The sequence below is a fragment of the Sinohyriopsis cumingii genome, chromosome 5, assembly GCF_028554795.1.
Source record: "Sinohyriopsis cumingii isolate HCF-2022 chromosome 5, ASM2855479v2, whole genome shotgun sequence".
Classification (NCBI taxonomy): domain Eukaryota; kingdom Metazoa; phylum Mollusca; class Bivalvia; order Unionida; family Unionidae; genus Sinohyriopsis; species Sinohyriopsis cumingii.
The window spans coordinates 149736045-149754894 of NC_142965.1; the positions used below are offsets into that span (position 1 = coordinate 149736045).

Below are 18850 nucleotides of genomic sequence, written 5' to 3' on the forward strand. Positions count from 1 at the left end.
TAAATATATAAGTATGTCCCGGACATTGCCTTGCTCGTTTTATATCACCAACAAACGGTCAGCGAAGTCAAATTTCCTAGTTCGCGTTCCATCGTTGTAATACTGCGCGTACTTGCAACCAGACTGCAACAACTAATCATGGGTCATCTGATACGGTTTCTGAACTATTTCATGCACGTCCACTATGTATTGGTAAGTATTTTGATTTGAATTCAAATTTCCTCGTTTCCGACCTTACCCGACCATATTGCGCGCAGAACCAGCATAGGGCTAAGGATTGTCTTACAGTATAACAGTTCAAACTGCTAAAAGCCCAAACTTTCGTGAGAAATCTCGCCATACGTTATTAAATTTTCCACCCATCCATTACAAATACGACAAAGTATAACTGCCTAATCGACAACAATCTACTGATTTGTTCCATAAGTTCGGCTAAAAAAATGCGCTCCACATTCTTTAAGAACCTCTCAGGCACACGTGACGCGTCATAGTCTTATTCACACAAACGTTCATCTCAGAACATATCAGTCACGGCTTCCAAAACTTAAACTTAAGCAGTTACTGTTTACCCTTTCGCACCACTGACCTAATTTCGAGCTCTTCTGTAAGGGGAAACAAATGTTTATGCAAATTATGTTTCTCCGAGAAAACTCAACCAATCAAATTATGTTAGGAATAATAGTCTGCTACCTCATTAATGCAGCCCTACTAATAGACGAAAATCGTATTTTCTGTCTGTTTCTTATAGTCTATGGAAATAACACTTGCCCATTACAGCCACTAGCCAGAGTTTGGTGAGGCTAGTTTTTATGTGAATGATATACTAACGAGGTTGCTCGCACAGTGGGGTGGTTGGAAGGGTTTTACGTAATATGATTTGGTAAGTATTCTCGAAAAACATAATTTGCTAAAAACAAATTGCATTCTCCTTCAAATACGTTACCCAGTCTTATTACGGCAGGAACATAAGTAATATGTGGAAAGAATGCTGAGCATCCAACTTCTACCTCATATATCTTTCAGGGAATAATGGCTGGAGTCACAATGCAAACGATAACATATCCTCTTAATGACATAAGCAACACATCCTGGGGTCACTTGACCTGTGATACCTAGGTATGGTTAAGGAAAAAGGTATTCAACTACAAATTCACTATCTAACCCAGCTAAAATAATAGGCTATATTGATTGTTTTCATTGGGCCTCGTGGTTATCTGGGCTGCGGTGACATTACGTACCAGATTTAATGTTTGCTTCTGCGAAGCTAAATCAATGAGACATACCTTCGTAAGGTTGAATCTGAATGCAACCTTTATTATATTATATCTCAGATCGAAATGTTAACTTCTAACGCGAGCTTGAAGCGATTATTTTAAGCTCTTGGGCAGTAATCTTCATGACGTGACTTTCAACTTGTGAGACTTCAGAGTACGCATATAGTATGACTCATTTATATCCCAAAGCAAGGGTTTGATAGGCGATATCCTGTTTTGCGGATATTTGCTTTTGGGTATGCTTTTACAGGATGTACATACAGTCTTTAAAAGTGTTAGGATTGGTCAGCCTGGTCTCATGTGGGAAATGATGCCGTATGACTTCGTCATGATGCCCATGTGCTAGATGGCACCATAAACTGCCACGATGCAGACATCGTAATAGTGATATGACTATAATTGTTAAAGCTACGTTAAAACAAAAAATTAAAAGATCACACACGTGCAGGTATGTACCATCTGATTCATCTCCTTATAAATATTAGGTAAAAGTGTTTCTGACTGCAAAAATGATAATATCTCCTATCAGGATGTAATAGTGAATACTACATGTTCTTAGTGCACGTCTTGTTTTCACGCGGCTCAAGTACAAAAACAATCACGTACACCAACCAAACAATGACAAATTTCAAACAAACAAAACAATGATTCTGGAAGATGAATTGGAAAGAGATCAAAAACAAATAATACAAATTGACAAAGTTACTGTACAGGAATTATGAAGTGCAACGTTTAATTCATACGAGTGATACGTCGATATAATTTCAGTAATACCGTAATAAAGAAACAGTTCTTTATATTTCTTTATTTGGTCAGTTATCTTTTTCCCTTTTTGCTTTATTATTTCTTTTCTCTCTTTTTGTATATGTGCCGTACCTATCGTTGTATGTCCGTAATCAAATACTCAATTAGTCCATCACTGATATATATATATATATATATATATATATATATATATATATATATATATATATATATATATATATATATATATATATATTCAGTCTGTTAGGATGAACGGGTTAGTGGATAAGTGACCTTTAGGTCACTAACTTGACAAGTAATCGCTCTCTGGAAGGACACGTGTTGTAACAATACACGCGAGTGACATATATATATATATATATATATATATATATATATATATATATATATATATATATATATATATATATATATATATTGAGGATATCCGTTTAAATCTGTTTTGAAATTTTCACGCGGCTCAAGTACAAGATCAATCACGTACACCAACCAAACAATGACAAATTTCAAACAAACAAAACAATGATTCTGGAAGATGAATTGGAATACAAATTGACAAAGTTACTGTCCAGGAATTATGAAGTGCAACATTTAACTCATACGAGTGATACGTTGATATAATTTCAGTAATACCGTAATAAAGAAACAATTCTTTATATTTCTTTATTTTGTCAGTTATCTTTTTCCCTTTTTGCTTTATTTTTCTTTTCTCTTTTTGTATATTTGCCGTACCTATCGTTATATGTCCGTAATCAAATACTCAATTAGTCCATCACTCATATATATATATATATATATATATATATATATATATATATATATATATATATATATATATATATATATATATATATTCAGTCTGTTAGGATGAACGGGTTAGTGGATAAGTGACCTTTAGGTCACTAACTTGACAAGTAATCGCTCTCTGCAAGGATACGTGTTGTAACAATACACGCGAGTGATATATATATATATATATATATATATATATATATATATATATATATATATATATATATATATATATATATATATATATATATTGAGGATATCCGTTTAAATCTGTTTTGAAATTTTGAACTTCTATTTCCATTAAGATGTCACTGAAATGGGGAAAATATATCTCTCTACGTTTTGGATTAGCACATTACCAGGCTAGATGCAATTATACTCCCTTCTGCTATAAAAACACGAGAGGCCTTCGTGTGGATGAAAAACTTGTTCGATCAATATGCAAAAGATACGCATACAATGATAATCTATCTTCGTGTTAAAGTTTCAAGATATTTGTAGTTTATTTCGAAAACTCAAAGAGAGAAAATCGGGCTACACCATCTGCGATTGTGGTTAACATTGGACCTAAAGGAGAATAACTAGTACGATTCTAATCAGTGATGGTTCACGAAACGGAACTTATCTATCTTAAATCGTTATCATTGGTGTCAATTTTCCATACGCGTGACTAATATATATTGGAATCTATTCAGACCATCAGAGGAAATTTTCAATAACAAAGGTAAGTACAACTTTTGAAATGTGTTATTGTTGCTATGTTTTCAGTTTGATTGTGCCTTGATAACGCTGCATCCGTGAGACATTGTGAACCACGCGTTTTAAAATTAACTAAAATAGCAGTCAATAATACTTCATTAGGAACGACATTATGTACGTAAATTAGAAAATCAAATAAGCATTGAAAAAGTAATGTAAGTCAGAATAGAAGCCATGTCAGTGTACATCCATAATTATCTATATTTGCATATATAAGTAAAGTTCTGCATTTTTGGCATAAATTAAGTGATAAAAAGTTTGTTGTTGGAGTACAGTTTGCAAATTATTTTTGAATGTTACCTATTTAAAAATTCAATGTAAAGAACCCCATTGTAGCATTGTATTGCTCTTTTGTTGTGTTAGTATGATAAAGATGAAACCTTCAATTCGTAGACTATTTCTAAATGTACTGAATGTTTCCTAAACATTTTTCATAGCAACCATACAATTTTGTAGCAACGACTATAAATAATGTATCAAATACCATACAATAATGTATCAACGACCATACCATCATCTATCAAAGACCATAAAATCATGTATCAAAGACAATAAAAAAATATGGCTCAGATGTGTTAGGATTATAAATATCTGCAAGTAGTTATTTATTTATATCTCCCGGAAAATGATCGCCAGATATTTTACCTATATCGTTTCTATCAAACCCATTAAACAATACAAAACAATTAGTATTAGCACATCATAATAGCACTGACTTAGACGATGCTGTGTCTACTTTACCAGGATATGGAAATAATTATTCTATGATAATAAAAAAATGTTGTGATATGTATTTGCATCGATTTTTCCATGACAAGTAAATAATGTTGTCATATGTATTTGTATCGATTTTTTCACCATAAGAACATACTTATTTGATACTCTGGAAATTATTTTATTGTGTATGTACCAGGTAACATATGTTTTATAATATAGTTAGTAGAGATCTCTTCTTCTAAATAGTTTTGTCATAAGCATTCTGATATTGGTGCACTTTTATATTATAATAAAGTTATGTAGTTCTTCTTGGGGGAGGGGATATTTGATCTTCTGTTTTCACTGGGTTCTTCTTTGAAGGAGGGAGGTAGTGTGACGTTTTGAAGGAGGGAGGTAGTAGCACGTTGTGAAGGAGGGAGGTAGTGGGACGTTTAGAAGGAGGGAGGTAGTGGGACGTTTTTAAGGAGGGAGGTAGTAGCACGTTGTGAAGGAGAGAGGTAGTGGGACGTTTTGACGGAGGGAGGTAGTGGGACATTTTGACGGAGGGAGGTAATGGGACGTTTTGAAGGAGGGAGGTAGTGGGACGTTTTGCTCCATCGGATGTAGATATTAGCCCATTTAGATTCAAACAGTTATTGGTGATAAGACGAATGATTAATTATGCTTAACGTTAACTTTACCGTCAGTATATTTTTTATTTGTCAAATAAATACAATCAATATATATATATATATATATATATATATATATATATATATATATATATATATATATATATATATATATATATAAATTTAGATAGATAGATATAACTTCAGGTTATTTTATTTTCAGCCATACCTGATGTAACACACATAGTATAAGAGTTTTCAAGGAAACTTTTTTTTTGCTCGCTACAATTGATAGTAGCATTGCGATCAAAACGTTTCGTATCCAGTCGTAGGCATCTGCTGGAGGAGTGGTAATGGGCGTGTACTGGAGGAACCAGATCACGTTTTTTAAAATTCATATTAAGCATACTTAACAACCATGTGATACTTACGTATATTTCATCAAATGTAGCAATGTTCTCCTCATTTGATTTTAATAGCAAACCATCTAAAAATGTAAATGGTTCTTATCGTTTTATGTTGTGATGCATTTTCGTTTTAATTTTCAAGTGGAAGCTCCCCTTATTTTTCTTTTCTTGTTAACACAACCGATGGCGACTAATTCGTCTCCTTTCAACTCCATTTTTTTGAATTACAGAATTTACTTATTTCGATGCTAATATATGAATGTCTTTGAAGATGTTTTAAATCAAATACTAAATTTGACTATGTTCAATACCATCCACGTGATAATAACACGATGAACATGGATAGTGTACATATAGATAATGTACAGATCGTGTACACATCATATTAGCGGTGGATGCAAGATATGGAATTACAAACACATATATATTCCAGGCAAGTTAGTTAAGGCTGATAACACAAATTAAAGTGTTGATGCTACAATGTCGTTAGGTAATAATGGTAATAATGCAATATCGTTAGGTAATAATGGTAATAATGCAATATCGTTGGTTATAATGCATTATCGTTAAATAATAACGGTAATAATAGAATATCATTAGGTAATAATGGTAATAATGCAATATCGTTAGGTTATAATGCAATATCGTTAGGTAATAATGGTAATAATGCAATATCGTTAGGTTACAATGCAATATAATTAAGTAATAATGGTAACATTGTAATATCGTTAGGTTATAATGCAATATCGTTAGGTAATAATGCATTGAGGCTTTGTCAAACTTTACAACATAAATTAAAACGAAATATTCCCCGGTTAATCAAGGATGATATTTATGATGCTTTTAGTAAAGGAATAAAATTACGGAAGGAAATTAGTACAAAAAAGGGTTTTAAAAAATGAAAGAAAATTTGGAGGAGGAACGTGAAAAATATCTGCAAGAAATTGAGGAGAAATGGAAAAGTAATCAAGAAAAAAATCTTCATATCAACTTTCTCCACCTTTACAAACACAACACCCTCCACCTTTGCAAATACAACAAATATCACCTCAACCTGCAGAAACAGCTGACACAATGTTTACCGATGATACTCTTGATATGTTTAGGACAGGGAAAACTTAATTAATATTGCTGCATTTGGTTATGATCAAAGGGATAGATATCTAAATCCAGATTTTGTTAAAATAATGCCTAAATCTAAATGGGCTCTTTTATTGTATTTTGCTTCTATGAGAAAGGAACCCGATCCAGAGGATCCGGGACATAAAAAATGTATTGGTGATGTGTACTCAGCAATATCAAGACAATCTCAACTACCACCATCTCAACAACCACCTCAAGAGAAGGAATCTCAAAGTGCTAAAGCTAGTTAGTGGTTTCGGAAATTCTATCTGCCCCGACAATGTTGTCAATGATGTATCGCGAAGATTATTTCAGGGCGGTATCATAGATGTTAATATTTATCGCAATCTTATTGATGAAATTATCGACGACTACAGCGACTAGTTGTTGAATAATTAAATAATTAAATAAAATGATCGTGCACAAACATCATCGTAAACCTGTGTCTGTTCGAGTAGTAAACGCGCGATTATCCATATACAGAGTTACTTAGGGAGACGGATTTGGTAATGTTGTTAAAGGTCTTATCACAAGGATAGCTCCTAAAGCCGGACCTACTGCAAAACAATTATCAATGAAAGCTATGGACTTTATTAGTGATAAAGCCATCGCCGCTGTTGGTAGCGTTGCCAGTAAAGCGTTTAATGTCATTGAAGACAGAATATTAAATTTAATACGCAGAAAAAAATACAACCGGTTGTTGTTCCCGTCAAATTACCAAATACCTCTGTGATGCCTAACGATGTTAGTAAGGTAATAAATGATGCAGCAAATCAAAAATTAACAGAATTAACAAATCAGGGAGCCGAGCAAATAATAAACACAAGTATGATATCGGGAAGTGGTCTTCGTTTTAGAAGATAATCTTTATAATAAAATGTTTGCGCGAACATCCAACGAGGCCTTTGACATGGATGAGTCAATAAATAAAGATACGTCCGTGCGTGATTATCAACATTACTCGTATGACGCAGTAACACCAAATGCTGATAGTCGAGTTGAAATTCAGGTTCATGATACAACTAGGTATTTTTTGCCGTGTGAGGCGTTTATCGAGGTTGTAGGTGAAATTATAAAAACAGATAATACCGTATATCCAGAAGCTTTCAGAGTCGGTTTTGTTAATAATGGTATTATAACATTATTTAAAAGCGCCATATACATGATAGATGGAAAAGAAATTGAATCAATTCACGATAATGTTGACGTTGCTACGACAATTATGGGACTAGCAAGATACTCAGATGATTTTTCTAGATCAGCTGGTCCGAGTATGATGTTTGCCAAGGATAATTTTAATGCGGCTGATCATAATTCATACAACTGACTCAAGTTTCTGCGGATGCTGCCGTAGCTGGAACGATAGATAGATCATGGGCTTTATTTCCAGTACTACAAAGTGTTAATCCTGATTTTAATCTAGGATTTGCTACACGTAGAAACATGTTAAGAGGTAATCGTGGAAGATTTTCAGGTGCAATTCCATTATCTCATATATTTGGATTTTGCAGAAATTTTAAAAGGGTAATTTTTGGAGCCAAACACACAAATGTTCATTATCGAAAAGGTGATAGTAATGATGCTATCTGGATAGAACATGATCCTGGTCCTGCTCATGCTGCTGCTGATGCTGCTAATAATGGTAAGGTAGTATTATCTAATCTTACACTATGGATGCCAGCAATGACTCCATCAATATCTGAAGAAGGTAAATTACTTTCCTTTATGAATCAAGGTGGTAAATCAGTAAGTTCGTGGCTAACAACAACCACTGATAGTTTCACTAACACCGTCAATGGTAATTTTACTTGGCATATATCATTACAACAAGGTGTTTCTGTGCCAAGACATATCTTTATTACTCTTCAAATGGCTAATCGGTATAATCAAACAGCTAGTCATATGATATTTGATCATTATAATGTCAGCGAAATATCATTACGAATAAATGGACATCAGGAACCATCTGAGGAGATATCGTTAGATTTTGCTAATAATTCAGTGGCGCGTGGATATCTTCGTTTAATGAGTTGTATGGGATGAGATCAAAATGTTGATACTGGCTTACAAATATCACAATTAGATTTTACAAATTTGTATCCGATCTATTATTTTACACTAGAACATCATGATTTATTAGCACAATCCGTCGTTGATATACATTTCAAAGCCAGAATAGTTAATGCAGCTGGTGATAATTTTAAAGCAGTTGCCGTCATACTTAGCGATAGAACTATGATTCTTGAGGGTATTGGTGGAAAAATATTGATGCTCCGGTGGGAAAAAATGTGAGATTAATTTAAATCAATCACTTTTATTATAACGCCATACGATCATGTTAGTGTGACCCTGACTCCGGGTCAGGTGAAAAAACTCCAATAAAATACAACAAAATTTTGTGGAGTAAAATTAACATTAAAACACAATCAAATTGTCAGCGGTGGTCCAAATAAACTGTCGTTGACTAAAACTCAACATAAACATTTTACTAAAGCTACATCATCAAATACTGGGGTTCAAATTGATCTTTCCCCGAGCGCCGTCAAAGATATGATTAAAGTAGGTGGTTTCTTTCCACTTCTCGCTGCGTTACCAGCGTTATTATCAGCTGCGTTACCAATGATAGAAAAAGCGGCTGCGTTAGGTGCTGCTGGATACTCTAGTAGTAAAATATCAGAAAAAAATAACAGGAGGAAAATACGGTAAAAAAAAGGACTCGGCCTAAGATTACCAGGAACACCCCCATACTGGTACGGAAAAGGCCTTCGACTACCAGGATCACCTCCGTAGTGGTACCCAAAGGTCCGCTAAATATTGTCCCAATGTCAAATTTTGATTTAACCGACGCCGCTAAAGAAATTAAAAATAAAATTCTTCAGAGGTGTATTTATGCGATATCAGTTACCGGAACAACCAAATCGCAATGAAACGGGAATTATAAATCTCGATGACAGTATTGGTCCTGGCATACACTGGGTTGCTTACGCGATTAATCCACGTGAAATTATTTACTTTGACTCGTACGGGTTAGGGCCGCCACGTGAATTTCTAAATTATGCAAGACAATCAAACGCTCCAATTTGGTATTCGACGTTATGAACACAAACACTGATTCGCCAATATGTGGCCGTGAAGCAATTAATGTCATTGATGCAATATCAGCATTAACTAAACCATATCATAAAGTCGTTCACAAGTACACTTCTGATAAATTAAATCAATCACTTACAAATAATGGTTGATATTTACGGAAGATCCCTGCTATTACAAACATTTTAAAAAAACTCATTGACGTGTATTTGTCGAAGTACGCAACAAAGGACGACGTTAATAATCTTTTATCGCTGTCAGGAATAGATCCTGACGAGGTTGTTATTTTTCAAGATCAACATGAAAAATTAAAAACGAGTAATATCAACTTAAATGATATAATTCGACGGACCGAGTACGACACTCAAGTGGGTGATTTTACTAGCCTCCAGAAAACTATTATTAAAAGAGATGGAATTATCGAGAAAAAAAAACCTGGCCTTATTAAGATTCCAGCAGAAATAACCTCATCACAGGTCAACAATATCGTATTTACAACATCAACGGGATCATCAACGTGGACACCAGAAAATAATACCCTCAAATACACCGCATTAGTTACTGGCGTGTACAGATTATACGTTTTTTCCTCAGTAAGATTCAGAATAATTACTGAAGAATACGACTGGAGACGTCCCAGCGATAGGTTTCTCGGATTTCTGACCGTTTTATTAAAATACGAAGTCGAAGAAATATTTACGTTAGAAACTGACAGAACAACAAAACCGACATCATTTTAATGGTGCATGGAATTTATATCTGAGTCACCTCAATTATTTACTAGTAAAATAAAATGAGCACCAACGATGCATCCCAGTACAGGTACAATCAAGCACTCGAGTGGCAGTCGTCGCTGAAAAATATCATAGACACGTACACGGCAAAAATAAAAAAAATATCGACGACGACTAGTTATCGTTGACGTGATTGTTTATTCGGTATCAGCCGCCGTTGCTGGAACTGGAATGATATTATCCGTGTTAACAATGATGGCACCGATTGCTGTAACAATTTCTTTCTCCGCGGCAAAAGCGGTCGCAGGTGTCCTTAATATTATTGCTAAAACAAAATATGTTCTGCACAAATGAGATATTGTCCGAGTATGTGATTAAAGTATACGCGGCAACAATCGCATATTCAAAATTATCTTCGCTGTTGTCGGAGAGTCTCAATGACGGAAATATATCCGATTTTGAGTTCTCGCTGATGATAAAAATGTATAATCAATCCGATATTAAAGCTACAGATATTAATAATGTTGGAATTACTTCAACAGATTGCTACAAACACAATTCATCGCAGAACCACGATGATCTCGGCAAGTTCGACTAAACCAGAATATTGTATTTATTTTCCAATTGCAATTTCGATTGACGAGATCACGCTGGCACAATTGCGAGTTTATCACAGCTGGCCCAACATTAGATCAAAATCGTTTGGTGGATTATTATCAAATAATTCGTTTGTTTTTGCTAATAAAAACAAAACCGACGGCAGTCCTGACTGGAACGTTGTTGGATTACCAAAAGGTAGTTATCAAGTCAAATAAATTAATGAAGAGTTATCACGTAGAATAAAAAATATAACCGGAGAGGAATCTGAAATAAAAATATCCGCTCACGAACCAACGTTAACTTCGGTCATTGAGGTAGGCTCACCTAATTATGCCGTAGATATTTATGCAAGTTCAATTAGAACCGTTGTAGGCTGGCCTGAAATTCAACCATCAGCACCACCTCATCCACCAGAACCTAAAAAACTGATTATACCACAGACGGGCAATCATATCATGAATTTGATCCAGATTACAAAGATAGTTTACTTAATATGAAAAATTATACTAAACTCAGTGAATTTTTTATCTTTGATAAAGACAATTTATCGTGGAATTTTTATGGTGGTGAGAGAGCTTATGGATTTTGGGATAGTTCATCTGTTTTTCTAAATCAAATTATTATATTTTTCAGAGAAATTAATGAAGAACATAAAAAACAACTACATCGACTACGGCAGTATTTTCAGGAGTGTATTTGTAATGTATCAGGTTCATGCGATGAGGTAATTAAACGTGTAGAATTATTAAACCAGCTCGCATCCGATATGGAATATATTAACCAGCGACTAATTCAGGCAATAATTGATGAAAAATCAGCAAATAAACAAAAATATTTAACCGCGTATTCGCTGACAGAAGCGTCACTGACAGATTATAAATTTTCCGGTTATAATGCACCCGAATTAAGAAAATCTGTCAGTGACGCCATCGATGAGTTATTTTCTGAGTTATTAGCCGCGTGGAGAAAATCAATACCTGCGACAAATATACTCAGATATGATAATAATCCGTCTGGGCATGGACGACATATTTCACCGGAAATAGTAAATATAACAAATATTGTCGCAGTTAATCTCAGACGTGACGTCGTCGAAAACAGCTACAGCGCCGACGCGACAATATCAGATCATGTTCGGCAGGGATTTATTCTTTATTCATTTTCGCCAAAAGAACCACCTGGATTTTTAGTCGTACAAGAACCAATTAATCCAGTTTATCTGCGATGTCATAATAGTTTATTATCGAGTATTAATTTCAGATTAACGGATCAGTCTGGAAATTTATTAGATCATAGAAACGAAACATTAATTATTAATTTACTAGTAAGATCTTAAGATTCTCTAAAAAAAATATATATAAAAGTAGATAAAAAATAGTAAATATTAACAAAATAACTTTTATTTAATTCTCACTATTTTATAGGGTATTTACTAGTCAAAATCAAGCAAACTGTACAATTTTGTAATTCTGATAGGGCATTTGCTACTCAAAATTATAAATTTGTTCGATTTTGTAATTTCGATGGGGTATTTACTAATCAAAATTGAGCAATTTGCACGATTTTACAGAATAATTTACTTTTATATCATATTTATTTTACTGAAATATTTATTTTTTACATAATATTTATTTTACTGAAATATTTATTTTACTAATTTTGTTAATTTTGATAGGGTATTTGATATTCAAAATCATAAATTTGTTCGATTTTTAATATCTGGTGGGGTATTTGGTAGTCAGAATTATAAATATGTTCGATTTTTAATTTATGATGGGGTATTTAGTAGTCAAAATTACAAATTTGTTCGATTCTTTATTTCTGATGGGGTATTTACTTGAAATTTCAGTAAAAACAGTTTAAAAAACAGTATAAAAACAAATAATTTCACTAAAAAACAGTAACAAAAACAAATAATTTCAGTAAATAACAAATAAATTTACTTTTCGTCATTTACTAATTTTTTAGTTGCCTTACGCGAGTATTAATTATTTTTTTTTTTTTTTGCTTCATATTCTTCAGATAATTCTGATCTGATTTTCTCAATTGCCCTAGATAACGCAGCAAAATCTTTTATTTGTGCTTCACCTACGGTAGCTAACGACTGACACATCGCTAATTCAATTTTCTTTAAAAGTTTATATTTGGCTGGTAGAACATATCTACCCTCGAGTTTGTTTCGTGCTAATATTTCAAAATCAACGATGATCTTTTCTGTAGATAGCTCGTCTGATATTTCTTTTCATCTTTTAATTCTTTGATGGCATAAATTACATCGTTGATATTTTTGTCATTCGTTATACTAAATATCATGTTTCTAAAAGCCAAAAATATATATAAATAATTTGATGTTTCTAAAATGATTTTAGTTATCATCAAGTATCAGAGGAATATAGGAAATTTGATCCATTCTCCAAATTTATATGAAAATGATGATTTTTGTATTTTTTCTGCAACATATCGTACTGAAATATGATTAATACCAAAATATTTACCAGCAGAACGCATTGATTGAAATATCATTTATTCATTGGTCTCTAAATTTATGCATTTAACGGCTTTAGCGCCTTTATTATATTTACCAGCATTTCCTCGTGCAAATCACTGCGTAATCGCTTGAAGATTTGATATAGAATTATTTATCTCCATCAATAAGACCAACTACAAGACCATCTTTGATTGGTCCGTTAAAAGACTCGTATACAAAACGATGATTAAGACAAATTTTCTTGCCCCCAATTTTAAACATTAAGTTACCAGTATTAATAATATTACACAGTGGTTTTTTCAATCTGCAATGTCTAACAACACCGCTGCAAGATGCTTCATAGTTATCAATGATTCGATGCTTCGTGAATATCTCACTCATATAGTAATTATTATTTGTCTAAATCAAGATTTGCTTGGAAACCTATCTAGATAATCCTCCTCGCACTTGATGGCGTTGTCACTGGCAATAATTTTTGTCATGATGTCTTTTAAGATCTCGGTAACGTTTTGCGTCACAATTTACACACAGACGAGTTTATCCTCGTATTCCAATGTCACATTTTATATATCTAGTTGTTCCTAAACCACCCCTACAAATAGATTGTAAATGTTCTCCGCAGAATTCACTTCTGCATGATTTATTGCAACAAGTCAACGACCCGACCATTAACCATTTGCATTGATTCATCATTATTTAGATATTTGTCTAAAATATAACATGAATTTATTTGACCTCGATGAAGTTGAACAAGATATAGCTAACGTTGATAAAGCTAAGAAGGAGTTTTACGATGATGGAGCAGTTCATGTGTGGTCAACGTGGAAAACCAGCGGTATCGATAACACCATGAGCGATGAACGAGCGAGAAAAATAATCGAATATATTGGCGCTAATCATCGCGACGGAAAATTTATCTTTGGAATAAAATTTATCGCACAAATGGCATACAATGAGGTCTGGATTATTCGAGATAAAGGTGATCCTGTGATTGGTTGGAAAAAAACAACTGCTGTTTTATCCACTAATTCCAGGCCAGGGTTGTTAACGGACATAGATAAACCATATTATGTTCGAGCTTATCCTGTGGCTGCAGTTGTGTATGGAATTTATCTGCTAAATAATAAACCAGATGTTAAAAATCTCGCCTTGATGAAATTATCTTCGGGAATAAATTATGTAGCTGCGCGAGTAATAGAACATCCAAAAAATACAAAACGCGGATGTGGTTTAACCGATTGAGGGCTAGCGAAAAAACCTATGTGGGCGAAATCAGTCACTGCGGGTGCATCAAGAAAAGACGTTGCTATGTTTCCAAGTATATTAAAGTTTCCAATAACAGTGAAGACGCTATCGGGAGAAATTTTATATGAATCAGCTTATAAATCTTGAGGAGCACCAATTATAATAATGGATCATAATGCACATGCGTGGACGTCCGCGGTAACGATATTTCCACGAGATCGTGTTGTTAAATTTTATTCCTCAGATATGTTTGATTTTATTCGCAAAATAAGTAAATCCTATCCAGTGTCAGTGTGGCTATTTAGGAGCTACGAGGATAAATATCATCAATTTGTAAGACCTAGCGGTGAATTATACATAAATTAATCATTGCATAAAGAAATGAAAGAACTAGAAAAAAAAATTCAATAAATTCTGAACAGTTATTAATTAATTGTTTTACTGTTCCATCAGTTGCTGCTCACGCTGCTAGGGAAAAAAATCTTTGCAAACCGACGCGAAGTGAATTTCTCAAAGATGTTCAGATGAGTTGTGTCGAATACGGACACGGCGGATTATGGAATACTAAATACAATTACACGATCATGATATCCGTTGACATGGTTGCATGTTATTCTGGAAGTTTCCTAGGATTAGGCGAGTGTGCCAAATATTTTGCTCAATTTGGACATCCTAGCAGCGAAATGACACGAGTATCAATTAATGGTTCGTTGCCAGATTTTCCCATAACCGGATTCGCTCGTGTAGTATCATTTGAAGTTGCTAAAAATCTTCATAAAATCTGCTATGTTTGGTTTGGTAAACATTTTTCAGAGCGACTTTTGGTTCATACGGGGCTGTTGCGATATATGCTCTATTCAGCGCTGTTAACGTCGTTGATAGTTAGTGAAGCAATTATATCGTATAAAAAACAAACATCAGTTTGGTTGCCAATGGATCATGACGAAAAAACAGCAAAAGATTTAGGTAGAAAAATAATTGGTAAATTTACTCAAGGCGGTGCATACGATCATCAACGAAATCATTCTAGATTAATCATGGATGATGCTGAATTAGATTTTATAACTGCTGATACCGCAGCGAGGAATATATTTTGTAATCGAGAAAATATGTACCTCGCTGACGGAGTAAAATTGGGTACCGCTGTCAGCTACGTTAACGGAGAGTCTCCGCAGTATACTCATTTAAGACCATCGATGCTCGCGTATGTAAGCATAAATTTACTTTCGATGATAAATAAATTTCTCAAACACGTAGTTAGGGTAGCTACAGATGCATTTTATATTGATGAAAAACATTCAGCGACGGTATCGAAATTAACCGGCGACGGTTCATGGGGCACATGGAGAATTACAAATGAAAATATTCTTGATTATTGTGGATCAGCTGATGTTGCAGTCAAAGATGAATATTATCGCGGTGAAATATCAGAAATTTCCTGGTTGCCGTCCGTGTAGGATATAATATCGCGATATAAAACAGTCTACGTAAATGGACCAGGTGATTCAGTTAAAGAAACGCGAGCTATTGAATTATTTAGAAATTCTGACGTAATTGTGTTAACGCCGACACACAGACTAAAGAAAGAAATGAAGCAGTGAGGAGTTCATTCGTGTACTTATTATAGTTTTTTTAAATACAGTTGTGGGGTGTGGACTTCTTCGCGAACGGAGGAAAAATATATTAATAAAATTATTATTTGGGATGAAATTTGTACTGTTTCGTTGGAGGTATTAAAAGCTTTTCTTGATTGGTTATTGTTGAAAAATACTGCCGTAATAATGTGTGGTGATCATGGCCAACCAAGTCCAATTTATGGAACATCTCCACATGACTGGCTGAAGAATTTTGTTGATTATTACGAAGAAGTTGATACCGATTATAGATCGATTGATGCAAAATTAAGTGAATTTAAGAAATTAATTCGATTACATCTAAATAACATTCAGTGTACGATTATGCGCCAAATAATTTCAGAAACATCCATGAAGAACTTTTTATCTGCGTGGAGACCAAATGATTTGATAGTTGCTAGTAGAAAAATAGTCCGTGATACTCTTCAACGAGAATTATTTCAATAACAACGAGAAATATTTCCATTATTAATGGTACCGCTATGTTATCGACCAGCAGATACGCGACGACAAAATATTGACGTTGACGTACCAGGACAAGGATAAAAGAACTTTGTGTTAAATGATATTGTCGCCGTTGATATTGAACTCGTCAAAGAAGCGTTAAATATGGAAAAATCTCCGTGGACGCTAGGATATGCAATGACAATACATTCATCTCAGGGATTAACTATTTCTGATATAATTGTTTGGATTGTTGATGATCGCATAGAATGGTCGAATTTAGTTTATTTAGCTGTATTTAGGGTTAGAAAAATATCTCAATTAAGGCGAATTATTTTAGATTCGTTGATAATTAACGATGAAACCTGCGACGATGTAATAACGAAAAAATTATCCAGCTATAAACAATATGATAAAGAAAATAAATACGAATTTGTCCTAGATGTTGAGTTTGTTATGTCGTTGAAACAATAGCAGAATAATAACTGCGCGATTTGTAATTGCGTAATGTTATGGAAATATCAGAACATTGATTCGAGACAATTTACCGTGTACAGAAGAAAATAATAATTGCGGTCATAGACGAGAAAATGTCACGTTAGCGTGTTTGGAGTGTAGTAGACGTATTATCGGAGCGATTTAGGCGGCAACTGGGTGTCCGCGGAAACTATTTGTAGTTCTTCACGAGTAAATCCACGTTGAGGAGCAAGTGAGTCAAGAATGTAAATTGCTGGTCTTCCAGATGACCTTGTCACGGTGGATATTTGGTGTTGTAATACTCCAAATGGGATCTAAAGCTCTTTTTCTGCCACCCTCAGCCTCGCCTGGTTTATATAAATATATCACGATGATACTGCCTAGAACTGGTTGTGTTGAAAAATCGCGTCTTCGTATTGGTATAATTGATTTTGTAATTGCGATGGCCGGTCTCATATTTATTGTTCGTGCTATTTCGCTATTTGTCGCTAATATTACATTTGGTAATCTCTCGACCCATTCATATGATCTTCAATCCTGAATAAATTCCCTTGCATACTGATATCCGAATAACCGCTCAGCTAGTGCTTTATTAAATCGCTCAACAATTGCCTGATCTCGATGAATTCCAGTATGTCCTCGCCGTATTCTGACGTTATTTTGTTTCATTAAAACTGATACCGCACCTAAAAACTCTCTGCCAGGATCAACTTGAAGTAAATTTGGCCATCTTAAAGATCCTCGCTGATAAATTTTATTAAATGCATCAGCGACGTCAACGGCTGTTTTAGTTGCTAGCGGTTCTGCTTCTTTGTGTCTACTTGCAATATCAACTACGGTAAGGACATATTTGTAGGTCTTTAGACCAATAATATCGTGCTGCAAAAACATAATATCAGCTTGATGAACTTCATTAGGGACACTAACGTCAAAATGTGCATGTTCAATTCGTTTAGGCGGCGGAAGATAAATTTGCCATACTGCTTGTTTGGATAACCACGCTGCTGCAATTGGAAACTTTACTCGAGCGGCTTTGGCAAGTTTACTAATTGCCGCTTTACCTTTCCAAAATCCAGCCGGAGAATAATAAATCGATTCTATAATATTAATTACCAGCACCTAAGGCTAATTTACTTTTCATTGCGGTATTAATTAACCAACTAGCTAATCTTTCTCAGATAGATTTATTAGGAATAAAATTTAATGTATGAATCAATTTTACATCCGCGAGATGCCTTTGTTGTAGATCGTTGCTTCGATAAGCAATATCATGAACATAGCATGCTCTGTCTATGGCGTTTACGGGATCTTCATTTAATTTTGGTCTATCGTGGTCATCAAGTCTAAGATCGAGTCGGGTTCCTGGGCCGCAATAATTATATCCTGGAAGATGTTTTTTTCCAGGATACTTAGCCCAGGGAGCACCAGGAAATTTTATTAACTGTACTGCAACATCACCACCCTTTTCTTCCTTTTTTTAAATTGATTTTATTTTGGCCGGCCTTGCCCGTTGTCCAGATGAAATAAATCTGAATTTCTTTGTGCCACATTTCGCACATGTACCTGTCGCGGCCGATCTGTTACAACCGTAGTTAGGCCTATTGTTGGAGTACGCGCACGACATTTTACACAATATAAATCCATAAATATAATTATATTATGAATGTAATTGATTTTTCCGCCACAAAAAA

The 18850-nt window shown here is 34.2% G+C and overlaps 1 protein-coding gene across 2 annotated transcripts in view; it reads left to right on the forward strand.

Moving 5' to 3' along the window:
- The first annotated feature begins 3535 nt into the window (after positions 1-3535).
- The window catches only part of LOC149800445 (uncharacterized), a 101017-nt gene continuing 85702 nt past the window's right edge, over positions 3536-18850 (forward strand). Inside the window, exon 1 of one of the 2 annotated variants that reach the window (XM_089957251.1) lies at positions 3536-3555. The gene's annotated coding sequence lies outside the window, so the exon portion shown is untranslated. Of the gene's footprint in view, positions 3556-11564; positions 11596-18850 lie in introns of those variants that run through there. The other variant, XM_089957252.1, reaches the window with a different exon arrangement.